General features: G+C 45.7%; 1 protein-coding gene across 6 annotated transcripts in view; it reads left to right on the top strand.

Annotated features, from left to right (window-relative positions):
• The first annotated feature begins 438 nt into the window (after nt 1-438).
• LOC120901313 (potassium voltage-gated channel protein Shaw-like) overlaps nt 439-19,343 on the top strand; it is a 66,768-nt gene continuing 47,863 nt past the window's right edge. For 4 of the 6 annotated variants that reach the window (XM_040309150.1, XM_040309147.1, XM_040309152.1 and 1 more), the window contains exons 1-2: nt 442-721; nt 1,989-2,749. The gene's annotated coding sequence lies outside the window, so the exon portion shown is untranslated. Of the gene's footprint in view, nt 722-1,988; nt 2,750-19,343 lie in introns of all 6 variants that reach the window. The other 2 variants (XM_040309148.1, XM_040309149.1) reach the window with 2 other exon arrangements.

The raw sequence follows: 19,343 nt of genomic DNA, 5'->3' as shown, positions 1-19,343 counted from the left end.
ATAACAATTATTTATTTCTTTTTATTTTTGTTCAACTGAGAGAATGAATGAATTTGATTTTTAGTTTACTTTATTTAATAACATTTAACATTATTTAATTATGTTAATTTTTTATGTAAGTAAAAAAGTTCAATAAAATCGTATAAAATATAGGCTGAAATTGTAAAATTTTGGATATTTATTGAATTAAATTATTATTATACATAACGATCTATAAGTTTAAGAAATGTGATCTACATTGGTTTGGAATAAGATGTTATTAAATGAGATTGAGATACAAGAACATGAAAAAGAGGCCCAAAACAACACGAAAACCTTCCACTCTACTCTTTCCAGTGTTTGACAACCCTGCGCAACCCATCGTAGTAAACCCAGCAAAGTCGACGAAACCGTTGATTTCAACGCCGTGAGCCGAGATCGTGCCTGCCGAGCGGTACCACTTTTCAGTAGCAATCGAGACGTCGTTCGATTCCTTCGCAGTTGCCTCGGAACGTCCGTTTAGCGTCCGCCAAGGGACGGTGTTCTCTGCCATACCCGTCGAGGACCTTCGTGTGCCTGTGTAGGTGTGTGTATGTGTGTGTGTGCGTCTGTGTGTGTTTGTCCGTGGGTGGACGGGGACAGTGGACGGGGCACGGTTGCACACGTGCTTGAGTGCGAACGACCAAAAGTGTATGTGTGCGTGTGTGTGTGTTAGTGTATCCTTGCTTGTGTGTGCGTGCCTGTAAGTTCCACGGAAAGAATCCATGTCCTTTATTAAAAGGGTAGAGCAAGTGTGTGTGTATGCGTGTGGGTGTTGGGGAAGGGCAGGTGTTGACCACCCACCTCACTCCATTACGGGTCTGTAGTAAAGGTAGACACTACTAATGGTAATGGTGCTGACGGTGGTAGTAGCGGTCTAGCAGCGTGTTTCGTGTGTGTGTGTGTGTACTGTAACAGCACAGTACGGGCAATGGTAGGGGAAGAACTCGCTCGCCCACTGTCCCACTGGGACGTCCCTTTTTTGTAGACTGAGGGATGGGGAGACTTAGGTATCGTGTAAGCCTCTTCTGGCAGGCAGGCGGCCCTTTCGTCTGGAAAACAATTGCCAACCGGGAGTTTTCAAGTATAGTTTAAACAGACGCCAACACTCCTTACAACGGGCATTGTTTGGAGCCTCTGTCTGTCGCCTTTGTATATTCCTTTGCACCAGCCCTTTGATCATGAAGACATTTGCAACGCGCGTGGAGAGCGTGATGTTATTTTTAAGTAACGGGTTTCCATTCGTTTTCTTCTTCGGGAGATTTTTGACTAAACGAGCGCCCCCCCCCCTCCCCCCCGAAATTATGCTTCAACAGCAACCGGAGCAAATAAAACCCTCAACAAATAGAACCCCTTCAACAGGGTTTGCTGCGACACTCCTTTCCAATTGGAAAGGCAAGTTAAAAAAACGCCTCAATCAAAACTCGCTTTTATTTTCTCCCAAACCCTTCCACACGCTTGTGGTACGGTTTGCTTTTCATTTCTGTTTAATTTTATGTCTTTTTCAAAGAGGTCCTTAAAGGAGGCCTCCCTAATTGAATGTTTCTAATAGAACGAAGAAAAAAGGGATTGAAAATGGGCGTTACGTTCTCGAAAGAGGTATCGAATCAAACCTCCCAACCTTCGAACGGCAGCTCGTAGAAATAAAGCAATAGGGGAAAAAAGGGAAAAATGCAAACATTAGCCATCCGTCCGAAGGTTTTGTTTTATGCTTCAAATTAAAGACCCAGCTTCACGTTCAACTGGTCGTTGATAATGACATTGGGTAGGAGAAAATAAACAACTTGAACCCCCTCACGTTGAAGGCAACATCCAATGTAGTGTGTGTGTGTGTGTGTGTGTGTGTGTGTGTGTGTGTGTGTGTGTGTGTGTGTTTGTATGTGTGCACGCGTATGAGTGTTTTCATAATTTTACAACATGTGATCCATTTTTCGCCTCCCATTTCCCATTTTTTTTCTTACTCGCAATAGCACCACCGGGCGTGTGTGTATGTGTATAATAATTCCCTGAAGGATGTAAGAGCCTGTGCGCGCGTGAAGCTTGTTTTGCAGCCTAAAAGCTCGCTCCGGGCTGGTGTAAAAAAGTGAAAATAAAGTGTAGAAAAAATGTGTCGCCCGTAAAAGAAATGACGGTGAAAATGGTAATCGATCGGTGTCGCCAACACCACCACCGCCACCAGCACCGGCCGGGCCGGCATTACGTGCTGCAAATGGTTGAAGCGCTTCGTATCTGATCAGTGTGTGACCCCGCGGTTGTTGTTGATTTCTTTTAGTTTTTTTTTTTTTGGAGGCGGTCTAAAGCAATAAAGCGCCCAGTTTTGTCTGTTTTCCTTTTTTCGTGCGCGACCTCCAAGAATGTACGCTGCTGCGAGTTGTGCTGTGTACTGGCTGAAGTGACACTACCATTAAGTGGGTGTGTGTTGGATGGTGTCGCGTCGTGTGCGTGTGCGTCGCAAGTATTGAGAGCCTGTCGTGGAGGTGAATCCTGAAGTGCTTTCGACAGCACCGCCGAGTCAAGACGCCATTCGGTTGTTAAACAAAAAGGGTCCTCCACGAGTTTTTTTCCCTCAGTTGTTTCGTGACGGAACGGAAATCCTGTCTTACTGCGTGCGACGCGGCCAAACAAGCCAGCTAGTTTGTGTGTGTGTGTGTTGCGTGTCGTTGAAGGTCGCCGGAGGCCATTAGGGGCACCTCCCCCCCCCCCCCCCCCAGCGTGGAAGCAATGCGCGAAGGTAAGGCTTTAAATAATGTATTCGCATTATCTTACACAGCACACAGCCAAATTTAATGTACGACCACAACGAGTAGAGAGCGGACGGAGAGTGTGCATGGAACGGAAGCAGTGCAGTGAACCAATAGTTAGTGGTTTTAATCAACGGTGCTGGTGTAAAACACGGCGCACTGGTGACCGCTGTGGTGTTGTAAGGTTGACCACGGGGCGGGAGTCTCCCACAAGGCGCGCGCGCGTGTTTGCGGTGCGAAGAGTGTGAACCCGCTCCTACGAGCAAGGACGACTCCACGCAAGGACCCTGCTGGAATTGGATCGATACAATCGATTTTACCGATAGAACGTGCCCACTCCTGTTGCTAGGTGGACGGTGGACCAGCTTGTTCTCGCTCGGCGTGGTATTTATGACAGCTCCCTTGGGGCGACGGTGCTGTGTTTGTTGGCATTTTTAGTGCCCTTTCTAGATGAAATGGAATAATGAATTAACTTGAGACAAATTAAAACCAATAATATTCAGAGAAAACCTTTATTCATTCTAATTTGAACGCCCAAACTTGACAACTCAAGAAACAATATTGAGGCGGTAGCATATGAGTAAGAGATACGGTTTAAGGTTCCGCGGGATTGCGTGCACGTGTAGCTTCCGACCGATTAACCCTCCCGCTACAGGTGGTTCTATTTTGGAACATTTCAATTTTATCACTACCCAGAAGGGCATTAACTATTTCCACCGAGTCCAGCACCGAAATAGCTTGCTCGTGTGAAACTTTCCCCGTATCGTGATGGCATCACTGGCGTGGGAGAAAATAAACAAGGCGTTACATCAGGACCGGCTTGAGGATGTATTAATAATCTTGTAAAATTTGGTGTTTGTTTCAACTGACATTTAATATGTGTTACTAATTTAAATCAACAAAAGACTTAACTTATTATGATCAAAGTTTGAAATAAGGTGATTCTTATCTCTGGGGTCTCAGTGTGACACCCAAAATTTCTTCATGATCCATTTCCTTTTCCATTAATCCTTACTTTCCAAAGCGCTCCCTATAAATCCGTCACTTTGGTCTATAGTTTCAATTCATTTGCTCTTATAAACTCCCCGCTCCAACTAAGAATAAAGCTCAAAGCACCAATCCGTGCCGAGTCTAAACTGTGACGTCGAAACCCACCCAAACGAACGACGAGAACGAGTTCAATTTATAAACTAATTCCCGACCCAAATCCCGACAACCCTTCTGCAATCGAGCATTAAACCCACTTCATTGGTAAGGTCGCTTAATCTTCGTCATCGTTCGCATCTTAAAAAGCACAACCCAGTTGCCTTAACCCCAAGCAAGAGATCGCTTCTTTAGCCCAGTGATAGTGGGACTCCCTTTTTACCACCATTTGCACCGGCACTCGTTGTCACACTGGCACAATGCGCATCAGATGTCTGTTTGGGGAAAAGTTCGAACGAAAAAAAACAGCTCTCCAGCTTCAAGAGGGGTGAACAAATTGCATTTTAATTTGCTCGGCAAAAGTGAATTATTGCAGCTAGGGGTTGATTGCAAAACACCAACAGCAATGCTGTGCACTCAAGTGGAAAGGGTGTGTGTGTGTGTGTGAAATTGAATGACTGTTGATGTCTTGCGAATACTCCAAAGCTCCATTTCTTTGCTCGAGTGCGTTTCATAGGTCACATGCTGGTCTTTGAATCCTTCTGTACGCGCGTGTGTGTGTGTGTGTGTTTGAGTACACACACGTTCGCCTGAGATTGTAATGGTGTGTACGAATGTGCGAATGTGTATGTCGATGAAACAAATCAGCCTTCCAACGCACGCCTTTTTTCCGCCACCACCGCGAACCGCACACACATTCGCCTTTACACGATGTGGTCGTGTACCAAGCGAGCAGCAGCACCACACCAAGAAAGTAAGGGAGAGTATACCATCCCACTCTCTCTGTCTCTCTCTCACACACTTTTTCTCTCTGCTCCACTTTCCTCACTTCACTGTGGAAAAAGCTTTTCTGTGTTTCTGCGCCCGCCAGCCGACGCACACCATTCGCGCGCGCGGCAAGCCCGAAATCGAGGCGTTTCGTACCGAACATCCTCTCGGGTGGGGTGCGATCTCAAGCAGGCGGAGGAGGGGTGGCAAAATTACAGCACAAAAATGCCGGCTAAAGTAAAGGCGGTTGGGCTGCTTTTTTCCGGAATCGGGAAGCGAGCGGGTTTGACCTCCAGCCGCGGTTGCGTTACGAATGCGCCGCTCCGCTCGGTCGGTGTACGGGAGGAATATTGATTTTACGATTCCCAGCGCGTACGTACGGATACTGGTCGGGAAGTAATGGGTGAAAAGTAAGACAAACTCTTTTCGGCTCGTAGTATAAGGTTTTTTTTACTTCTTTTTGCTGCTTGCTGTGACTGGTAGCGAGGGAGTGAAGGATGAAAGAAAATACAACCTTTGCTCGCAAATGGCAATCAGCAAAGAGAAACAACAACCCCGGAATCGGAACGGAGGCTCAACGTCATAAATTGAAAATAATACTACATGGCACGTGCTGAGAGTGGATTTTTGTGTGTCAGCGGGGTACAGTATATCAGTGCGCAGGCAGGCACAATTAATTGAATGATAGCGCACGATGTTTGCGGTGCAATTTGTGTCGGTTCTGGATCGTTTGGTACCATTTGATAAGGTATTTTATGATGATGTTGTACAAAATCTGTCCAATACTTCAAAACTGAGGCTCTGTTATAACATACTTTTCGTAGAATAAGCACGCTTTTTAGAGGCTTATCACAAAGCGGCTCTAAAATCCTGCTTAACTTCGCTTCAGCGAGCCAAATTCATCTCAAAGCACAAATCTTGCCATAGCAACACCCATCATGAAGCATGGATTACATGAATTCGGCGAAGCACACTGCTTTGTACCCCTAAAAACATAGTCCACCTACCCTCTAGTTTGGGGCTCCAACCCACCCCGGAGGGAAAACAAATCTCTTTTTCATTTCACTTCAAAAACTCCCGACAGACGGGACTACGGCTTTCTGTTTGTTTATATGCCCATTTTCATTTCTGGTTGTCTAGCCGCCGCCGGACCGCTTCGGGCAATTGAAACAACCTGCACCATATCACATCAACACTCAACACGCACATGTTGCTGTGTGTGTGAGTGTGCTTTTGAAAGAGTAAAGAAATGGACACAAAAAAGGAGCACGAGACGGATTTCATTTTTGAAAGCGCCTCCAGGAAGCAAACACAAAAGGGAACGACCGAGAAGTGATTGTACAAATTCAAAAGCACAAAGTCAACGTGCTTGGGCAGCAACAAAAACAAATGGAATGGAAGCACCCATTGGTTGGGCAGGGCCAACCGAGAAGCCATTGCAATAATAGTAATAGAAAAAAATCACGAATCCATTACAAAAAAACGGCGAAAAATGTCGTGTATGCTACCGTCCAAATGCCGCCCAACATTCTAATACCCATTAATCAGGGGGCCGACTGGGAGCACTGTTGAATGCAGCAAACCGTACTGTTGTGGGTGAAACACAACCCCGCCGCCTCGATGGCCTGCTGTTTGCACCACAGCCGTGCAACCTGATGCAAATACTCAATGCCCCGGTGCCACCCGGGTTTGCATGTGCATCGTTGCGTGCAGCACCCAACCCGAACCGAAGGTGTGTGTGTGATCGTTCAACCGTAGCCAACCGGACCGAACCCCCGTTGCATATCGCTCCTGCGAGTGGAATGCAAAACTAAGCTGCATGTACTGCACATTGCGGTGTGTGTCGGATGAAGTTCTGCACGAAGAGCGACCGCCATTGCGATGGTATGCGGTTTGGCAAAAAGCTGGCGCTGCCGAGGCTGGTGGAAGAGTCGAAAGGAAGAAAAAAAAGTAAATGCATCACATCATTGTGCAGATAGTTGGGCGCGGACATTTATTATCACTCGTCTGCGTGTGGAGAGGGGTTTCATTTTATTTTGTACAGAATTTATTGTTGTCGTTTTTTTGAACACAATGAATTCTGCTAACAAACTTGGAAGCGCTTTCCTACCCACTACCAAACAGCTTGCAAACATATTTCAATCCAACACATATGAAGGCTCCGTTTCAGTGCATTTGCATTTGCCACTCCTTCTTTGGGGCTCTGCATGGCGAACTTTTCAACCACTCACATTCACAAGCACTCATTCGCAGATTGTTTTCCCGAGCGAGTGAGAAGGGCCAGCTGAAGCAAGGTGAAGGGATCTTAACATGATTACAGTCATTACGATGCGTGGAAAAGATGGATGAATGAGGCAGCACAGGCAAATGAATGGTTCGTTTGGAGCTAGTTGAATTATTTTCACCTTTTCGTCGGTGTGTGTGTGTGTGTGTAACTTAATTACATTCGTGCTAGATTTTTATTCATTACAAACTTTGTGCTAGCACATGCTTTAAGAATTGTTCACTTCAAGAAGCTTTCAACGTGGCAAAATGCGCTCAGCGCTGCTCGCTGTCTTTCCATTGTGCGCCGTCGCTGTCTTAAACACATCTGCACTGAGCAGAACACAATTTGCATACTAACCAACTTGGTCTTCCTACAGTCCAGATTCATTAAACGCTACAAGATAAGATGCGATGAGACCCATCCGTGACTAAATTAAAGCCCGCTCAGCAACATTATTACGCTGTCCCGCGCGTGTCGCATAATGCACCTGTCAATCTGAATCCCGGGTGCGCCGGTGCGTGTCCCGGAAGTGTATCCCAAAAGTTTGGTGCAAGGATGGTGTAGGAGAAGGATAAATCAAATCCAACCAACCCTCCTGGGTCACCGTCTTCCTGCGAACCGTGCGCTGGAAGGTGTCTGCAAACGCTACCATTCTGTGCAAAGCGTCCTCAACGCTTGCAAGCCCAACAGCAGTCGCTGTCCCCGAAAAGAGAACACTGGCCACAAGAACGGCGAATGCTACACACCATATTTTCCATCCCTGACAGGTTCGGAAGTGACGGAGAGTGATGGGAAAAGGCAAGGAAAAGGAGGAAAAAACACAATGCGTCCCCCTTTTCTCAAGATTGCTTTCCCCAAACGGGCGCAAAACTGACGCGCGCTCTGGTTGGAAGTGTGCGTGGAGTGATTGTTCCTGCTGAATGTTTAATAACACTGCCGGAGCGGTCGAATGGTGCGAATTAAAAGCTCAGCAGATAACGCACACACACACTGAAAAAGAACTGGTAAAAAAGGCCAGTGCCGTACAATCTGGCGGTGCCAACTGGTGCCAGGCTAAATGATCATGGTTAAATGGAGATGAAGCAGGAGAAGCAGTAAAAAAAAACAGATATGAAGAAGGGAAAAAAGCGAACGAAAGCAAATAGAGCTGAGCGCACGTTGCTCTCACATTTCATCAACAGCAACACCAGCGACGTCGGGCGACGCGTGTGTCGTGCAAGCTGCAGTGCGAATGTGGCAAGAGATCATTCCTGTCATAGCCATGACCATTGCGCGGGTAATATGGGGTGAATTGAATCGTACTGCTGCTTATTCTTAAAGTCTCCCAGCTCAGATAGATCCTTGCACACTTCAATATCAATGTTTTAAATGAAGAGATAAGATATTTGCCCTAAAACGCCTAAAAGTATGCAATTTGCCGTACAACTTTTATGTTATTTACTCTCTTTGCCTTTTAATACGATATTTCTTAACAATTGTAAGTATGAAACATACTTGGCCATGATTTATAATAAAAGATCTTTTTGTCCTCTTCAAAACATCGCACTCGACTAATTAAATTATTCCAACACCTGTTGGTGTCGCTTGCCGCTGATAAAACGGACAAGTTTCACCCCGACAAATAAAACCATTACTTTCAAGGTGAAAATGGCCTATCCTTGGTGGTGGTGAAAGTCCCAAAACGGAACAAAAGGCACACAAAAACCCTCAATTCCTACTCCCCACAGGCACACCGATTGCGTGTCAATGTTTCATAAACAATTAGCCCGACGGCCGCATGTGTGACCGTCGGAGCCGGTGGGCCATTTTGGAGCGCCAAAACCGTGCGCTTTAATTTCCCAAGGCCGCTTTTTTGGCCATCGAAAATAGTGCCTGTCACGCCACAATAAAGAAGGCCTTCTTGTCCGCCCCCTCCCCAAAAACCACGGCGGCTCGCATGTATTTCCGGGTGGCCTGTAAGTGGTGTTTAAAACATTAAAAGAAAGCAACACTACAACAACTGTGTAGTGAAATTTCATTATTCATCTTGTTTTCGGGAGCCAATCGAAGCGCCCGGACGCTTAATTGCGTTGGCTTTTCACGTACGACACGCACCATTAACCGTGCGCACCGCTCACTGATGGACGACTCCGGAACAACGGCGAAACGAGGACAAAAATTAACTGTACATGAAGCGGAATGAACGAATAAAGCAACATCAAATGCTTATCCGTCACTGGCAGGCATCGGGAGTTGATTGTGTTAAATACTTTTAAGCGCTTTGCGATACAGGCACTGGCCCTGGATCAAAAGCCATCCAGCGCTATTTCTGCCGTGATGTGAAGGAGACAATGCGTGGTTTTTATTCTTCGCTTTTGCTCCGTACACGAATCGATTAAACCAAAGTAGCAGCTGTTGTGGCGCAATGCTGCCTTCAACGTTTAGCTTTGTCGGTTTTTTTATTCCACGCACGACCCGCCACCATTTGATGCTGGAGGCGCGTAATTATGGACATACCTTGCGTGTGCCCGAGTGCCTGTGTGCCGTGAAGGGAATGGAACGGATTTTTATGTCATCATGTTGCTTTTCGCTTCCGGCAGCGATGAGATTGTGCGCACACTGCTTTGCCGGTTTGAGCTTCACTGTGCAGTGATGCTTGGAGTTGGCATCATTCGGAGTCGTAACGTCAGTGAAGCTACTTTTGGGTAGCAAAAACTGTGCCACCGAGGTTCATCTTGCTTGTCAGGGGTTTGTGATGATTCATTTTTTTGTATGCTGTCAAGCTACCGTACAATGTGGCCGATGGAAAAAGCTACCTTCAGAGCAAGCAAAAGGTAGCACCATAAGCCAAACCAACCTAATAAAATATACACAAACACACACACACACACCTGTGAATCTTGTAATCTTCTAGAAGGGCGGTACAGTGTGGCTACATGCTATCGGGTTACAGTGGGAGAGATGAGCGTTTCGCTACCTAAACGTTACCCAACCCAAATCGTGTAAGCTGAACGGATGTGCGCTTCAAAGTCTTAAAAAAAAACACCCCGAGCACCACACCAAATGATAAACTCCTACTCATACTTGCATACTTTGCGGTTTACACTGTCAGCTTTCGGTTGCACTTCGAAGCCCACAGTGTATTCGTTTCGGTTGCCCTTTACTGCCACTGCCCGTACACCATTCGCCGCATAATGTGCGCACACCGTCTCGCGAACATAATCGTAAAAAATAAAGTTTGAACATTGCACGCAATTTATTTCTGATAACGATTTTATGGCCGTGCTGTTGAGCAGCGGAACGCACACGCTGACGGTTGAACGCACACGTGTGTGCTGGTTGGTGTGCCAGTTTTTTTTTTTGCTAGCTTGTATAGAAAGCTGGGAAGGTACTGTGCGTGTGAATGCGATTTTTATGATGCCCCGAAATGGGACAGTTTTCCCTTCTACCTTCTCGTTCGGGTGGGACGACGTAATGGTACGTCTTGTGCGTTGCTGCTTCTTTTTTTCCTGCTTCATTCCTATTATACCTTTGCTGCCATTCGGAAGGGCCACATTCGGTTGGGTTTACTATTTTACTCGCGATTTCAATGATGGAGCTGAAAATAGTCCGGTGCAGTGCGGCCAGAGCAAGCAAAAAAAAAAAAAACAAATCCGTCTAGGCAGGGCGGGCGACTTTTGTCAACGATCCAAGGGAAAATGGTTCGCGGGCGTCGTCGTGCAAAAGGGGCTACTCGACGCGACCGACCTGCACAGGATGAGCAAGAAATGGATATTTTTATGTCCCCCGCTATTATGATGATTGCGGGCCATCGAGAAGCAAATCGTGCCCTGTGTTGGTATGCAATTGTGTGAGTGTATGTGTGTTTCAGTGTGGTTGTGGTGTAAGAAATTGAAATATGTTGGCGTGCAGGATAGTTCGGTTGACGGATTTCAGCGGCCAGCGTTTGCTGCAAATAAAATGATAAACTGTATGACGCCAAAACATAGTTAAGAGAGGTATTCAATTACATTTAAAATTAACATTAGTAGTTTAACTAAAAATATACACAAATTCATTCTATAATCGTTGAAATAGTTCAACACTTTAACGTAAAATTGAATATTCTTTCTTTCACCATCATGGAAAACCATTTCAATTTCTTCCTCTTAAACCATTTATAAATAGCCTTCTGCGGACACTACCCGTGACTAAATTCAATCTCACTTTATTCTATCTCCACCACTAACCGTAAGCGATTTAGCAACAAACACACTTTGCCCACTTTCGATTGCATCACGTTCGCGTACAATGTTGCACGATTTCACGATTACGACACGGTCCACCTTTTACCTCGCTCGGGACCAGATTGACAATCATGCTGCCAGCCGTCTGAGCCGGGCTGATCGTTTTCTAGCGAAACCCGTTTCTCCGGCCGGGGGCTAGCGCGGCTTGAAGGTAGAATATGCTTCACCGCGGCAATTCCGACCCGTCATGGACAGTGGTGCTTGCTCATGCTGAACTGCTCGCTCCATCCCTTCCTTTGCAGTGGATTGGACTTGTGATGTTTTATGATACGGAATGGCCAAACTATTCCACCTTCCCACCGTCTCACCACTCGTATTTCACACGTTTCAAATGCACTAGCTTCATGTTTAGTTCCCACTCTCCCCACCTGTTTATCGTTCTGTCTTGTCTCTTCAACCCAGCCGAACGGTGACCATCTATCATCTCCAAGTCCAAGTGCAACCGAAGTAAACATGCTACAACACCCAACACACACACATGCACACACACACTGAGCGGCAAATGTGTTCTTCTCTAAATATGTTTAATTTCATTCGCTTGGACGGTCGCCTGCACACACGTGTGTTTGCGTGTTTGTGTGGGAATGTTTGCGATTCAATCTGTGCAAACATGAAGATGAGCGCGTGGGCTTCTTTCCCTCTCCGGTAGAATGAACTTCGATACACAAAACACCCCCTAGCCCCGGGAAAGATACTCGAACCATTAAATGGACAAATAAACAAATAACTCCCGTGCTCTATTTTTACTATCCCAGCCGATAGAGCAGTACGGAATGGAAAGAGCAAAGAGCAGGGAGTCGAATCAAATGGAGATGCTCCGAAAGGTGTATCTGGTGATGTTTGAAAATGGAAAAGAGAGAGAGAGGGCAAAGAAAAGAGAAGAAAAAACCTCTGCCCCCGGGAGGGAGAAAATCTATTTTCCCATCAGATACGCACCGGGGACTGGGCGCCTCCACTACTACCAAGTGTAATTACGCGGATGAAGGTGTTAGCCAGCGGTTTTCACTTTCCACCGTAGTTTGTCTAGTACTTTTATCATTTTCCCGCTTGCTCGATGATATCTTGTTTTGCGGCGTATCATTGGGGGATGATGCTTCACCGTCTCGGTAACCGCAATCACACTAAATACAGGTTGTGTCATACAAATAAGCGCATTTAAGGATGTTTATCGGTATAAAATTTTAGATTCTTGGCATTCAAGTAGTGCCTGAATTAAAAGAAAATTACATCCAGGTAATAAGATATTTTCTTGCTTTATAAATATTGATTAATTCATTTTCTATAAATAATTTTGACTAGTAAGTTATCCGCTTAAAGTAAGCCTTGCAATATAGGCGTTAGCAAAAGTACAATTTAACCATGTAAGGATAAAGATTGCTCATGAAATAAAGATTATTTTAATGTCAAACATTGTCAATATGTTTGTTTGGCAGTCGCTGTAGTACATTAATAAAACGGTTTTCCACTTTTCTCAGTGGCACACAGCGTAAAGGCGTAAAAACCGATTGGACACAACGATCACGCGGTCATCTTCTGCCCACGGTTGGCACTTTCCAGTTGGAAAATCAACACTATTTTTCTCTTTTTTCCCACTCAACCAGCGAGAGTGATAGAGAGAAATCATCCTGCGGCAAAAGCAGACCGAAACCACAGACACCTCCAGACCCGGGATGCATCATAATTTGCGTGTTTTTAATTTCAATTTGCTTCACACCAGCGGGCGAGGGCAAGACAACCAGCAGCGTGAGGCCCGTCCAGCGTGTCGGTTTTGGCTGGGGCACTAAAATAAACGTCAGCCAGCCAGCGACAGCAGGAAATGTCGTGTGCAGCCGGCCCCGGCCCGTCGGTTGACTAATCGTGGTTGACATTTTTACGCGCGGGTTGTCCGCATAGCGCCAAAGGTGTGCGCGGACAGTAGGGCGTGAAAAAATAACATTCAAACCCACCCTCCGGATGAAGCTGATGTTGTTTTAACGGTAAAATGAAACACGGAGGAATAGAGCAAAAAGAAACTCTAAAAAATCAACCACAAAACAAATGTACCGCTTGTCCCGCTGACAAACTGTCCGTCCAAGCATCGTCATTAACATCATCATCATCATCATCTTCCTTCTCCGCATCATAGCCGTCATCATAATTTTTCGGATGTTGTCAATGGACACTCAATGAAGGTCGCACTGTGACAGAGGGTGGGTAAGGGAAGAGAAAAACAACACACAGACAAGAGTGCTTTCCTTCGGACCGCTGTGAGCACATTTCTTTCGGCGTACGAATGACCTGTGAAAAAGTGAAGCGACAATTAACCGAATAACATCGGACAGCTCCGATTGCCAAAGGGGGGTGAACAGTGGATGCTGGGATAAGGTAAAAAGAAACAGAAAAATGTGCACCAACCACGAGACTCTTCTGGCCTGCAGTTTGATCAAGTGGAAAATTTCGATTTCAGTACGATAAATTCGACCACTTCGGGAGAGTAACAGAGAGAAATGGAGAGCACCATCGAATTGAATGTCAGCCTAGGGCCAGCGGGAATGTGAGTAATTGAATGAAAATCGGTCATCAGTGTTTTTTTCCCATGGCTCTCCACACCTCCACCCAAAGGGGTCACCCCTCCGGTGGTTGATTATTGGAAAGAAAAAGCCCAAAAGGGCAGCCGAGCAACAACAAAAAAACACATCCCAGGAGGGTTTAGTCGCCCCCTGAAACGGCATAAAACGCATGAGGGGAGGGCGAAATCCAATCCACCGATAAACACGGCCGACGTGATGCAACGGCGTCGAAAAGGTGAAACAATTATTCGGACGAGAAAACAAGTGTTGTTTGTCCAGCAGCGCCCGTGGGGAATGGGCCACCCGAGCCTTTGGAACGGCATGGACGAGCGAACATTGCGCTCGTTGGGCTGTATTCAATTTCAGGTGAAATGGTTTGTACACTGTTTTCTACACTCTACCTGCATCTTCTCTCCCAACGATACCTTATCACGTGCTGTTTGCTCACGGTTCTGGTATTAAATTGGACAACACGGCAAATCAATTTTGACTCGGTGTGTTCGCTTTGTGTGTGCGCGATTGGCTACAGTCATGCCATCGTGGTGGTTGCAAACACAATTGCAACACGGAATCGACAAGCGTAATGACGGAGCGAATGACGCGGTGATCGACATCCACACGCTTTGTGATGGATTTTCCATGTTTCGTGTGTCTTTGGTTGTTTGATTGCTTTTGGAAGCTAATGATTTGATGCAGTCATTTGATGGGTTTTATGTGGGAAGGAATAGACTAGTTTTAGAGATGAACGATGATTTTATTTCATCATACGTGATAATAAAGCAAGCGAAGGCTTATTAAAAATGAACTTCCTTGCCCGCTTCTATTCTGTAAGCACATAAGCTTCAAAGCCTCTTCGTCACTTTGCCCGCTCTTGCTAACACCTTACTCAACCTTACTCCCTTGGGAGTCATAAAGAAACACTCATAAAAAACTCGATATAACATCACACACAAAAAAGGAATCTTCTACCAACGTGTCCCGAGATAAAAGCCGGCTAAAACTACCACATTCTTCAAAACGATGCGGTAGAAAGCGATACAGGGCTCCGGCCTCCAGGCGAAATAGATCACTGCCTCAGGGTCATATTTTCGATCCAACCTTCTTTTCGCCAGCTCTTTCTTCCCATTACCTTCGCTCTGCAGCAGGGAGGCCAAAGAGGTGAGATTCATTTTTAATAACCTCATCAAGCAGCCAACAACCGCATGCGGCCAAGTAGCGCAATATATATATATACGCTACCTGCCTGTTCCGGGTGTAATCTCCTGTGAGCTATCTGCAGCACAACAGCGCCAGTTAGTGCACTTGCGATTGGCCAGCAAGGAAAAGGAGGCCTGTCGATGGCGCAGACTCTTGGGGGAACACGGGGGGAAGGAGCAGCACTCGACAGTTTCTGCGCCAGCAATTCTGTTTGCGGTTGCTGTCAACTGTGTGTGTGCGGCTCTTGAAGGCATTGAAAAATGAGGTGAAAATGCGGACGAGAAAATACAACTCACCACTCAGCCAGACCACCGCACAAAACACCAAATCTCAGGCACTGTTGTCCCAAACGGCACACAAGACATCACGCGTGGAAGAAGTACTTGAGGCTCGAGCAAAGCTTCAAGAACTTGCCTACAAGAGCGCACTGGCACATTTGGCCCATTTGGCTTGACAGTGGGAAGTGATTCTAGCACCTTTTGTGTGGTGTTCCGCGTCCTCGTTGGCATCTACGATCACACTTTGTGTGAAGAGAGGGAGAACGGATTCGGAGTTGGGAACTTATTTACCATCCAGAGTGAAGCTAATCACATCCGTTTTCCAAGCCGATGAACAAACTAACGGGAAGACAACAGGGAGACAGTTGGGTTGAGGTTTTCTCGTGGAAGCAGCAGTAGTAATAGTCGAGTAGAGTAATGGTACACAAAGTCTGTAAGTAGCTAGAGTTCTACTCTCAGTATTGAAAAGGAGGAAGGTTATGTAGCAGAAGCGAAAGCTACAAGCAGTTCTTCATCAGCAGTTCCCTTTTCAAATGATTCTCGTTCGTTAAAGCTTGATTTAATTAAAACCATTTCATTTGGACTGGTTTCAAGAGCAGTTGAAGGTGCAAACCACTGCAAGTGGATTAAGTAATGCGAATTGAATCACAGCAGGCGTTTTGTTGTGCTAATTGCATACTTTAAGGCGGATTCTTCAGCGCAGTGAGTTGAAAAGCTGTAATTTAGCATTTATTTTCTCTTTTTACAAAAAATATTTCAATGTTCAGTAATAGCCAACTAGTTTCGCAATGTAACCTCAATTCGAACCGAATCAACAGTGCTAGCACGTGATACATTTTCCACACAAAGCAAACAGCAATTTTACATAAATAATCATATCTGTTTTCCGACCAGATCCATTGTGCGCATCTGCCCCAGCTCACTCTACGTCGCATTAAAATGCATGCATCATCAGCATAATGAATGGGGCCGCTTGTCTCGGTTACAGTTATTCCATTAGCTGGCATTCATTAACGCTGTCGGCTGCCGGGGCAGGATGGGGATTGATTTTACCCGCCCGTCAATTACCTGCATATTTCATCCAAATCAATTTCCGTGCACGGTGGAATTGGTTTCGGATCGGTATCGGAAATAAAGAGAGCAGTCTCTGTGCGAAACGAAAGCCCCATTGGCATGGTTGAGGTTTTATCGATTTCAATTCCATAATCGATTGAAACAACATCCCGTAAACTTCAATCTGTGAATGTGGTTTTTGTGTGCGCTTTTCAATGACCGTGGTCTTGCGCTTGTACTCCTAGATGACATTTCTCACTCTGGAGATGAGATTGTTATTCCAATTTGATTTGAGAATATATTTATATTTAATTTTTCATCTATGAGTGCAGTCAGATTGGAATTGAAAGACGTTTTACATTGCACTGCGGCTCTGAATGTCCAAGGACAAAGCTTTCTTCACTCCAACGCATCACGATCGATCTCTGCCATGTAGCATGATTTTGATTGTGCCACTTCAGCACCGAGCCGATATCGATTTTTCCTCTTCATTACCTTCGTCAACCGACCCCATCCCTTGCAGCCCACAGCAATACCACAATAACGCTGATAAGACGAAGTTAGACTTCTCTAGTTCACATCCCGGCCCTCAGCAGCGTCTCAGCCTCGCTTCCCGTTTCGGGTGTTTGCCGTTTGATTTCGAGCAAATCTTCCAATGCCGTATACCTGGAAGCCAGGAAATTATTCTCCCTCCCATCTCACCACAGCGCTCACGGACCATCGGGCTGGAACGGTGGGTTTATGCACACGCAAAGAATGTTCGGCGTCTTAAGCTTATAAATGGTGGAAAAGTTTCACCTGAAATGGGAAACGCCAGCGCGTGGTGTTTCGTGGTGTGGTGGTGCTCGCTTGCTTCTCAAAAACAATTCGGCCCACTCGAGCTTTTCTTTCTTATCATGCCCTGAGCCTGAGCATTGCCACTGAAAAGCATCTGCCCCTCCCATTAGAAAATGGCGAGGACATTTTTGTTGCCGTGGAAAAGAAATTAAAGCTTTAAGACGTTTCCTGCTGCGCACGAGGCACACTGAGTGGCAGAGACGCAGCCGTGCTTTACGCACCGAACTGTGAACTGTGTCCTTTGTGCCGGGCGCGTGAAACAATAGCTCCAGCAAACAGACCAAATCCTAAACAGAGAGAGAGAGTAGAAAAAAAATAATACAGAAAACGACACACCGGGAAAAGGTGAAGGAATGAGAAATGAAAATAAAAATATCTTCCAGCCACACAGCAACGCACGGCATGCGAATGAATGAAGCAGTTATGGGAAATGTGCTGGAAGCAATTTGGCGACTGGCACAGGCTGGGCGGCCGAGGTGAACTCTCACTCTCGCACACACACACACAAAGCATTCACTCAAGCGCACAACAAAACAACGGGGAGCTATGTTCCATCAGGCAACCAAAAAAGCCCCCCTTTGCCGGCTATCTCTACCATCGACCGTTCTTCCACCAATGCTGAGTGTGTTTTACGGGGGGAAACCTCCTTGCGTGTGTATGCAAGGATTCCCATGACAGGATGGGCATTATGTTTCGTGTTTCTTCTTGTTGCTTCACGAAGCTTGCAGGCTATCGTACAAAACCCACACACACACATGCACCGAAAAAGTATGAGAATTTGTGTACCATACGTAAGGGAGGGTGGATTAGGGACGCTGCACACACACTGGCAGCTTGGCAGCAAACAAACATAAAAGGCGCATAAAGACCCGCGCAAAAGAAATGGAGCGCGAGCTGCTGCCACTGGTGCTGCACCCGGTCTTGGCGAATGAAATGTTGAGATTTTTGTGCCACGCCCGTACCACCCGCACGACCCGAGATTGCTACGGCTATAACCCATGATCGGTGTGGGCTTGTGGAAAAGATACAAAGAGTTAGAGAGCGAGAGAGCAATAGAGAGAGAGAGAGTGAGTGGTTGTGTGAGTTGAGAGAAGGGAAAGGTTAGAATGATGAGCAGAAATGGGAAATGGTTTCGAGGAATGGAATTTTCCATAGCAAAGTAATGAAACAGATGGTCGATCGGATGCAAAACACATGTATGTATTCTAGCATGAAGTGTTGAGAGTGTTTCTATATACATATTCATTAACACAAGGAATAAAGTAAAACACAGGCAAGAGGTTTTAAATTGCAAAATTGATGCACATAAATTCAACTTCAAACACTCGAGCAGCAAACGTCGCAATTCAAACAAAACAAAGAGTAGTTTGTGCATATTTTATACATTCCTAAAGATAAAGCTCTTGAAAGATTTCAAAGCGCCTGAAAGTATGCTTTCATTCTCATTTTAATAGCGTTTTAATACTCTTCAATCCTTCACCATACAGCACCGTGACGAATCCTCATTGAAAAAAAAAGCGCCAGTAAAGCGGTGTGATTAAAATTAATTTCCAATTGCTCTTCTCGATTGCTCCATGATTGCTCTATTTTTTTTTTTTTGCGCCCTCTTCCTTCTAATACTGCATCTGCACCACGCCATCGGTCGGCAAATCAATGAGCAAAAAGCGACGTGCCGGCCTATTAGCACAGCCCAACGGGTGAACGACGAGTTTGCTCCCACAGCGAGTTGATTTGCAACGGCAGTGTATAATCACCCTAAATCGAACCCGCACAAGCACCGTCACTCTCGCAAGGGCAGAAGAAAAGAAAAAACGTGTGCCATTTATTTTTTCTCGCCCTCGCCATACAGCTTCCAGGAGGACTCTGTTCTTTCCCGAGCGCTTCTTAGTGGTGGAATTGTTTCAGCAGCAGAACAAGGAAGGATGAAGGCGTCCGGTAGTCCTAATAGTGGTATCATTAAAAATGAGTAGGTTCCGTTACGCTCGTGTTGCTTCGTGATCGTCACCATCGGAAGTCGAGCTGAGATGATAGTGGTCTGGTGCGCTTTAGTTCCTTGGGAGAATTCCAGCAGACCAGTCTTGAGTGAAGAGGTATTCTTTCTTGTGCTAGGAAACAGTTTGCATGATGAATAAGCCTATTTGTATAGTTTGTGTCATGTTGGATGAGATTTTTCATTGCATTACGTTGTACAATGTATATTTTAAGCATTCTCACAAGTAAACAGATGC

This window comes from Anopheles arabiensis, chromosome 3 (genome assembly GCF_016920715.1).
Source record: "Anopheles arabiensis isolate DONGOLA chromosome 3, AaraD3, whole genome shotgun sequence".
Taxonomy (NCBI): Eukaryota; Metazoa; Arthropoda; class Insecta; order Diptera; family Culicidae; genus Anopheles; species Anopheles arabiensis.
Note: the sequence above shows the minus strand (reverse complement) of the source record. Positions and strands in the feature narration are given on the sequence as shown.